Raw genomic sequence first — 10,180 nt, 5'->3', positions numbered from 1 at the left:
CGCTACGTCCAGACTCCTGATGGAAACGGTAAAAGACGCAAAGCTGCTCGACTTCTTCAGCAACCCTGCAGACGGAGCGCAGCGTAGATACACATGGTCACGACCAGATGGGTCCGTCCGTTCCAGAATAGATTTCTTTTTTGTGTCCCGTGCTTTCACGGTCAGGCCCACCGACGTCAAGCCGGTGTTCTTCTCAGACCACTGCCTCCTACTGGCTGACTGCCACCTGCAGGAAAACCAGGGGGTGGGCAGGGGGACATGGAAGCTAAATGTAAAGCTGTTGACCCCTGAGAACCTCCAGGAACTCAAAAGGGATTACAAAGGTTGGAGAACCGTGAAACCCCTCTTTGAGTCTCCACATCTCTGGTGGGAAGCAATCAAGGGGAACACCAAAAGGTTCTTCATCCTCACGGGCGTACAAAGGGTGAGAGAGAGACGAGGGGTCACAACCAGGCTCCAGAAAAGCATGCAAAACTTGCTCCAGCTGCAGTCGATGGGGGTTGATGTCAAGGAGGATCTCCAAGAGGTGAAGAGCCAGCAAGCCTCGCTCTACACCTCGGAGGCCTCCAAGGTTATCTTCCGGTCCAGAGTCCGCTCTGTGGAGCAGGATGAAAAGTGCTCACGCTTCTTCTTCCAGAAGGTACACAGGGACACCTCTGTGATCAGCAGCCTGAAGGAAGAAGATGGCTCTGTAAAGACATCGCAGTCTGACATACTGAGGATCAGTCAATCCTTCTATGCCAGACTGTATGATCTGAAGCCAACAGACAGCACTGTTACCCAGACATTCCTGTCGTCTATCACGGAGGTCTTGGACGACAACGAGGGGGAAAACATGGACAAACCATTAACTCTGGACGAGCTGACAAAAGCCGTCAGGTCCTTTGAGACGAGTAAAACTCCCGGAAGCGACGGCTTACCGGCTGAGTTGTACTTGGCTCTGTGGGACTGGATGGGCCCAGACCTGCTGGAAGTGTACGAGAGTATGCTTCTGGATGGCAGCATGTCAGAATCCATGAGGAAAGGCATCATCACCCTCATCTACAAGCAGAAGAGGGAAAGGGAAGAAATTCGAAATTGGCGACCCATTTCATTGTTAAATGTGGATTACAAAATCTTAGCCAAGGTCATCGCAAATCGGGTCAAGTCTGCTCTGGAGTCGGTGATCCACCCCGACCAAACCTGTGCTGTACCCGGCAGGAAGATCTCTGATAGCCTCGCGCTGCTCAGGGATACGATCGCCTACGTGCAGGACAGGAAGGTGGACACCTGCATCATCAGCCTTGACCAGGAGAAGGCTTTTGACAGAATATCGCACACCTACATGATGGATGTGCTCTCCAAAATGGGGTTTGGGGAGGGAATCCGCAACTGGATCAAACTGCTCTACACAAACATCTATAGCGCAGTCTCAATCAATGGGTGGGAATCAGAAAAGTTCCTGATCAAATCTGGAGTCAGGCAGGGCTGCCCTCTCTCCTCGGCCCTGTTTGTGTGCTGCATAGAACCTTTTGCCGAGTCCATCAGGAAGGATCCGGACATGAGAGGGGTGACGATCCCAGGCAGTGGAGGCACGCAAGTCAAGGCCTCCCTGTACATGGACAACGTCACCGTCTTCTGCTCGGATCCCGCGTCTGTACGCAGGCTCTTGGGCACCTGCGACCAGTTTGAACTGGCCTCAGGAACCAAGGTAAACCGCGGCAAGAGCGAGGCCATGTTCTTTGAGCACTGGGCCGACCGATCCTTTGTCCCCTTCACGGTCAGGTCAGATTACCTGAAAGTGCTGGGGATATGGTTCGGAGCGGCTGGGGCATGCACCAAAAACTGGGAGGAACGAATCGCCAAAGCAAAACAGAAACTGGGCTGGTGGGAGCAACGCTCCCTCTCCATTGCGGGTAAAACCCTGGTCATCAGGTGTGAGGTACTCTCGGTGTTACTGTACGTGGCGCAGGTCTGGCCCATCACTCGGACCTACGCCGCAGCAGTCACCCGGGCCATCTTCAAATTCATTTGGAGATCCAAGATGGACCGGGTCCGAAGAGACACAATGTACAAGCCTCTAGAAAAAGGAGGGAGGAACGTACCCAACGCCGCCCTCATCCTGATGGCCACCTTTGTGTGCAACTGCATCAAGCTGTGCGTAGACCCCGGGTATGCAAACACCAAGTGTCACTACATACTGAGGTTCTACCTGTCCCCGGTGTTACGAAGGATGGGCCTGGCCTCATTGCCGCGGAACGCTCCAAGTAGTTGGACCGTACCGTACCTCCTATCCTTCGTGGAAAATTTTTTGAAGGAAAACACCTTTGACCACAATGCAATGAAGCAGTGCTCAGCACGTAATGTCCTCGAGACCCTCAGAGAAAAGGAGACTGTGGAGGACGTTGGATGGTTCCCTGAGCAGACTGTCAGAGCCATCTGGCAGAATGCCTCATCACCAGAACTTTCAAACAAGCACCAAGACCTCGCTTGGCTGGTGGTGAGAAGGGCCCTCCCTGTCAGATCCTTCATGCACACCCGAAGGATCAGCATCAATGCATGCTGCCCTCGGAGTGGATGTGGGGGAAATGAGACATTCACACACCTCCTTGTGGAATGTGCCTTTGCAAAACAGGTCTGGAGTGAGATGCAGTGGTATCTGTCAAGGTTCATCCCGAGCAGCTCCGTAACACAGGACTCTGTGCTCTACGGACTGCTTCCAGGGACAGATATCAACTGCTGCTGCAAGGTCATCAACTCGGTGAAAGACGCTCTTTGGTCTGCCCGAAACTTGCTGATCTTCCAGTGCAAAGAACTGTCCTCAACCGAGTGTTGCAGACTGGCACATTCCAAGGTCCAGGACTACGTGCTGAGGGACGCACTCAAGCTTGGGGCAGCTGCCGCCAAGGCGCAATGGGGGAAGACCACAGTGTAAGGTCTTACCAGCAAATGTACACCGAGGGGTTGGTAACAGTGTAAAACCCCTCGGTTCGGGGTTCTTTTTTCCATTACCACAATGTATGAAAGAAACAAAGTAATGTAAATGTAAATATTGAAGAAAGAACTGTAGCTTATAGTAGGATATGTGTGCAACGTTATCCCAATTGAATTGAAGACAAATGAATGTAACTCAGACGGAAATGTACAGTCAAGGCATTTTGAAATGTTCTGTAAAGATTATGATAAATTTTATGAATGAAGTATATTTTTGAAAAAAAACAAAATCTGTTCTTATCAGTTTAATATCTGATACGTCCCTTATCTGGGGACCATATATTAAATTGATTTTTGGAGCAGGGAGATGGAATAGGGGCTTGCTCCGTCCACTCCACGCATCAACCTGGTATTGCAGTATCTCCAGGAATGGTGCACACCACCCCTTCTTGGGGAATTTATAAGTCAAAAAACAGTTCAAACACATCCAAATACACACTTTATCTCACTCAATCACTAAACAACTTTGCCCAGAGAATTCCCAAGTCCATCAAACTGCTCTACATAAACATCTATAGCACAGTCTATCGCTTCTCGGCCTTTTGGCTAAGATCAAGTGTAGCGCACTTGATTGGGGAAAGCAAAGGATTTCGATCTTGATGTCGATCGTGGATTGGAGAGACTGAAGACTTTGTTGAAGAAACGTTTGAGCTCGGCTGCTATTGGTGGATCTTCATGCTGGCCTAAACCTTGGTTTGGGCCTAACGCCGGTACAGTCAAGAGCCAACGTCGGAGCTATGACCACTGCTGCATCCCGACCACCAGGCTGGGGAGTGCGAAACACTGTCCGAGTCACAGTCAGGAAGTCGGAAGGGAAGTCGCCTGTGGATCGAATCTTCTTCGTGAAGCGGGTACTGATCGACTGCTGCGGGTTTCAACCAACAGATATCTTCGCCTTGCAAGATTTCCCCAACAACGGTTACTTCGATGTCACCTTCAGGAATGTAGCTGATTGCATCAAGTTCTTGGATGTGATTAAAGGAAAAGGCAACCAGAGCCCCCTGTCTATCCTGACTGCGAAGCCTCTGTTCACGCTACCATCGCAGAGAAACCGGGTTGTTACGTTGCACATGTACAACCCCCATGTCCCCATGACTGATGTGCTTACGTTCCTCGCCAGGTACGTCGACTTGAAAAGTGACAGCATACAACTAAAGGACACCTTTGGCATCTGGACATGCGAGCACCAGGTCAAGGTAACCCTGAGAAAGAATGCCAATGGAACCATCTTGCACCCACCCTCCAGTTTCGCCATTGGAGGAAACCGAGGCTACCTCTACTACGGGGGGCAGCCACGAGTATGTCACACCTGTGGCAAAGCGGGGCACATGGCCGCCAACTGCAAAGTCACCTTCTGCAAAAACTGCAAGCAGGAGGGGCACATGACAAAGGACTGTAAGCAAGACAAGTACTGCAACCTGTGTGGGGAGGCCGGCCATCTTCACAGGGACTGCTCAAAACGTGGGGCAACCTATGCGCAAATCATCAGCGGTGGAGTCAAAAAGGCAACCACACAGGAGGTACAGGCACCCTCCATCGACAAAGACACCACACCACAGAATGCCGAAACTCTACAGCAAGGCCCTCAACAGAATGTGGAGGCCCCAGCACAGCCTGACAAAAAAACCCCACTCCCATCTGGCGAGGAACACGAGACAACCGAGGATGGAACAAAGAGTGAAGAGCGCTGGGAAACGGCAGGCACAAGAAAAGCAAAGAGGAAAATGAAAAATGAAAGAAAGAAACCCCTGACGGGTTATGGTAAAAAGCGGCAACTCAACAGCGCCGACAACTCCTGCGATGAAGGCGAGCAATCAAAGAATAGGCCTCAATCAAAGAGGCAAAGCACCAATGTGGGAAGGGATGCACAGAACCCCCAGACCACAGACAGGAACGAAAACAAAACTCAACCAGAGCACCAACCTCTGGACGATGGGAATCGGCCTACAACCCCAACACCCGCTGACTGCCATGCCGGGCACAACGGCTACACCCCCACCCCCTCCACATTGCACATCCATCAGGCTCAAGGCCACACTGAGGACAATGGCAGCTTCCTAAACCCTGATACGGTGAAGCATTTTGAGAACACCACCGGCATGACGGGGAATTTTGAACAGCTGGAACAACCAACTGAAATGGACCCTGAAATCTGAGACTGGTATATCTACTCTTTAAAATGGGTTTTAAAATCGCATCAATTAATGTGCGAAGTATTAAAGATACTTCGCGGTGTGTAGCCACACTCGGCTACTTAGAAAATGTAAGAGCCGACCTACTGTTCCTGCAGGAGTGTGGGATTCCACACCTCAGCAACTACAGGCGCTGGTCGAGCTGGTGGTCCCACGGGCCATCCATCTGGTCAGGAGGAAACGACTGTCGTTCCTCCGGCCTGGGTATTCTGCTACGGGGAGGCAATTTCACCATCTCCGACGTTAAGGAGGTGGTGGGGGGACGCCTCCTAGTAGCAGACGTCAAATACAAAAACACACCTATCAGACTTATTAACGTGTATGCCCCAGCCGTAAAAACTGAGCGACTGGCTGTCCTTCAGCAACTACCACTGCTGTTGGCCACCTCCAAGCCGGTCATCCTGGGCGGTGACTTCAACTGCATCATCGATGCGGCTGGACGATCCGGCAGAGCCGACAGCAAACTAGACGCTACGTCCAGACTCCTGATGGAAACGGTAAAAGACGCAAAGCTGCTCGACGTCTTCAGCAACCCTGCAGATGGAGCGCAGCGTAGATACACATGGTCACGACCAGATGTGTCCGTCCGTTCCAGAATAGATTTCTTTTTTGTGTCCAGTGCTTTCACGGTCAGGCCCACCGACGTCAAGCCGGTGTTCTTCTCTGACCACTGCCTCCTACTGGCTGACTGCCACCTGCTGGAAAACCAGGGGGTGGGCAGGGGGACATGGAAGCTAAATGTAAAGCTGTTGACCCCAGAGAACCTCCAGGAACTCAAAAGGGATTACAAAGGTTGGAGAACCGTGAAACCCCTCTTTGAGTCTCCACATCTCTGGTGGGAAGCAATCAAGGGGAACATCAAAAGGTTCTTCATCCTCAAGGGCATACAAAAGGTGAGAGAGAGACGAGGGGTCACAACCAGGCTCCAGAAAAGCATGCAAAACTTGCTCCAGCTGCAGTCGATGGGGGTTGATGTCAAGGAGGATCTCCAAGAGGTGAAGAGCCAGCAAGCCTCGCTCTACACCTCGGAGGCCTCCAAGGTTATCTTCCGGTCCAGAGTCCGCTCTGTGGAGCAGGATGAAAAGTGCTCACGCTTCTTCTTCCAGAAGGTACACAGGGACACCTCTGTGATCAGCAGCCTGAAGGAAGAAGATGGCTCTGTAAAGACATCGCAGTCTGACATACTGAGGATCAGTCAATCCTTCTATGCCAGACTGTATGATCTGAAGCCAACAGACAGCACTGTTACCCAGACATTCCTGTCGTCTATCACGGAGGTCTTGGACGACAACGAGGGGGAAAACCTGGACAAACCACTAACTCTGGACGAGCTGACGAAGGCCGTCAAGTCCTTTGAGACGAGTAAAACTCCCAGAAGCGACGGCTTACCGGCTGAGTTGTACTTGGCTCTGTGGGACTGGATGGGCCCAGACCTGCTGGAAGTGTACGAGAGTATGCTTCTGGATGGCAGCATGTCAGAATCCATGAGGAAAGGCATCATCACCCTCATCTACAAGCAGAAGGGGGAAAGGGAAGAAATTCGAAATTGGCGACCCATTTCACTGTTAAATGTGGATTACAAAATCTTAGCCAAAGTCATAGCCAATCGGGTCAAGACTGCTCTGGAGTCGGTGATCCACACCAACCAGACCTGTGCTGTACCCAGCAGGAAGATCTCTGACAGCCTCGCGCTGCTCAGGGATACGATCGCCTACGTGCAGGACTGGAGGGTGGACACCTGCCTCATCAGCCTTGACCAGGAGAAGGCCTTTGACAGAATATCGCACACCTACATAATGGATGTGCTCTCCAAAATGGGGTTTGGGGAGGGAATTCGCAATTTGATCAAACTGCTCTACACAAACATCTATAGCGCAGTCTCAATCAATGGGTGGGAATCAGAAACGTTCCTGATGAAATCTGGAGTCAGGCAGGGCTGCCCTCTCTCCTCGGCCCTGTTTGTGTGCTGCATAGAACCTTTTGCCGAGTCCATCAGGAAGGATCCGGACATGAGAGGGGTGACGATCCCAGGCAGTGGAGGCACGCAAGTCAAGGCCTCCCTGTACATGGACGACGTCGCCGTCTTCTGCTCGGATCCCGCGTCTGTACGCAGGCTCTTGGACACCTGCGACCAGTTTGAACTGGAGTCAGGAGCCAAGGTAAACCGCGGCAAGAGCGAGGCCATGTTCTTTGGGAACTGGGCCGACAGATCCTTTGTCCCCTTCACGGTCAGGTCAGATTACCTGAAAGTGCTGGGGATATGGTTCGGAGCGGTTGGGGCATGCACCAAAAACTGGGAAGAACGAATTGCCAAAGCAAAACAGAAACTGGGCTGGCGGGAGCAACGCTCCCTCTCCATTGCGGGCAAAACACTCGTCATCAGATGTGAGGTACTCTCGGTGTTACTGTACGTGGCGCAGGTCTGTCCCATTACTCGGACCTACGCCGCAGCAGTCACCCGGGCCATCTTCAAATTCATTTGGAGATCCAAGATGGACGGGGTCCAAGAGACATAATGTACAAGCCTCTCGATAAAGGAGGGAGGAACGTACCCAATGCCGCCCTAATCCTGATGGCCACCTTTGTGTGTAACTGCATCAAGCTGTGCGTAGACCCCGGGAATGCAAACACCAAGTGTCACTACACATTGAGGTTCGACCTGTCCCCGGTGTTACGAAGGATGGGCCTGGCCTCATTGCCGCGGAACGCTCCAAGTAGTTGGACTGTGCCGAAACACCTGTCCTTCGTGGAAAATTTTTTGAAGAAAACCACCTTTGACCACAAAGCAATGAACCAGTGGTCAGCACGTAATGTCCTCGAGACCCTCAGAGAAAAGGAGACTGTGGAGGACGTTGGATGGTTCCCTGAGCAGACTGTCAGAGCCATCTGGCAGAATGCCTCATCACCAGAACTTTCAAACAAGCACCAAGACCTCGCTTGGCTGGTGGTGAGAAGGGCCCTCCCTGTCAGATCCTTCATGTACACCCGAAGGCTCAGCATCAATGCACGCTGCCCTCGGAGTGGTTGTGGGGGAAATGAAACAGCCACACACCTCCTTGTGGAATGTGCCTTTGCAAAACAGGTCTGGAGTGAGATGCAGTGGTATCTGTCAAGGTTCATCCCGAGCAGCTCTGTGACACAGGACTCTGTGCTCTATGGACTGTTTCCGGGGACCCACACCGAGACAGATATCAACTGCTGCTGGAAGGTCATCAACTCGGTGAAAGACGCTCTTTGGTCTGCCCGAAACTTGCTGATCTTCCAGTGCAAAGAACTGTCCTCGACCGAGTGTTGCAGACTGGCACATTCCAAGGTCCAGGACTACGTGCTGAGGGACGCACTCAAGCTTGGGGCAGCTGCCGCCAAGGCGCAATGGGGGAAGACCACAGTGTAAGGTCTTACCAGCAAATGTACACCGAGGGGTTGGTAACAGTGTAAAACCCCTCGGTCCGAGGTTCTTTTTTTCCATTACCAGAATGTATGTATGAAAGAAACAAAGCAATGTAAATATTTAAGAAAGAACTGTAACTTATAGTTGGATACGTATGTAACGTTATCCCAATTGAATTGAAGACAAATGAATGTAACTCAGACGGAAATGTACAGTCAAGGCAATTTGAAATGTTCTGTAAAGTTTATGATAAATTTTATGAATAAAGTATATTTTTTGAAAAAAAAAAAATCTGTTCTTATCAGTTTAATATCTGATACGTCCCTTATCTGGGGACCATATATTAAATTGATTTTTGGAGCAGGGAGATGGAATAGGGGCTTGCTCCGTCCACTCCACGCATCAACCTGGTATTGCAGTATCTCCAGGAATGGTGCACACCACTCCTTCTTGGGGAATTTAGAAGTCAAAAAACAGTTCAAACACATACAAATACACACTTTATCTCACTCAATCACTAAACAACTTTGCCCAGAGAATTCCCAAGTCCATCAAACTGCTCTACATAAACATCTATAGCACAGTCTATCGCTTCTCGGCCTTTTGGCTAAGATCAAGTGTAGCGCACTTGATCGGGGGAAGCTAAGGATTTCGATCTTGATGTCGATCGTGGATTGGAGAGACTGAAGAAACGTTTGAGCTCGGCTGCTATTGGTGGATCTTCATGCTGGCCTAAACCTTGGTTTGGGCCTAACGCCGGTACAGTCAAGAGCCATCGTCGGAGCTATGACCACTGCTGCATCCCGACCACCAGGCTGGGGAGTGCGAAACACTGTCCGAGTCACAGTCAGGAAGTCGGAAGGGAAGTCGCCTGTGGATCGAATCTTCTTCGTGAAGCGGGTACTGATCGACTGCTGTGGGTTTCAAGCAACAGATATCTTCTGCTTGCAAGATTTCCCCAACAACGGTTATTTCGACGTCACGTTCAGGAATGTAGCTGATTGCATCAAGTTCTTGGACGCGTTTAAAGAAAAAGGCAACCAGAGCCCCCTGTCTATCCTGACTGCGGAGCCTCTGTTCACGCTACCATCGCAGAGAAACCGGGTTATTACGCTGCACATGTACAACCCCCACGTCCCCGTGTCTGATGTCCTTACGTTCCTTGCCAGGTACATCGACTTGAAAAGTGACAGCGTACAACTGAAGGACACCTTTGGCATCTGGACAAGCGAACACCAGGTCAAGGCAACACTGAGAACGAACACCAATGGAACCACCTTGCATCCACCCTCCAGGTTCACCATTGGAGGAAACCGAGGCTACCTCTACTACGGGGGGCAGCCACGAGTATGTCACACCTGTGGCAAAACGGGGCACATAGCCGCCAACTGCAACGTCACCTGCTGCAAAAACTGCAAGCAGGAGGGGCACATGACAAAGGACTGTAAGGAAGACAAGAACTGCAACCTGTGTGGGGAGGCCGGCCATCTCTACAGGGACTGCCCAAAACGTGGGGCAACCTATGCGCAAATCATCAGCAGGGGAGTCAAAAAGGCAACCACACAGGAGGTACAGGCACCCTCCATCGACAAAGACACCACACCACAGAATGCCGAAACTCTAC

General features: G+C 51.2%; 2 pseudogenes; both read left to right on the top strand.

The window, feature by feature from the left end:
• Nucleotides 1-3,181: 3,181 nt before the first annotated feature.
• LOC119979179 lies at nucleotides 3,182-3,356 on the top strand (annotated as a pseudogene).
• A 5,469-nt stretch (nucleotides 3,357-8,825) lies between these two features.
• On the top strand, nucleotides 8,826-9,000 carry LOC119979191 (annotated as a pseudogene).
• Nucleotides 9,001-10,180: the final 1,180 nt, after the last annotated feature.

The sequence above is a fragment of the Scyliorhinus canicula genome, chromosome 15, assembly GCF_902713615.1.
Source record: "Scyliorhinus canicula chromosome 15, sScyCan1.1, whole genome shotgun sequence".
In the NCBI taxonomy this organism is placed as follows: domain Eukaryota; kingdom Metazoa; phylum Chordata; class Chondrichthyes; order Carcharhiniformes; family Scyliorhinidae; genus Scyliorhinus; species Scyliorhinus canicula.
This window is presented reverse-complemented; position numbering and strand designations above follow the sequence as displayed.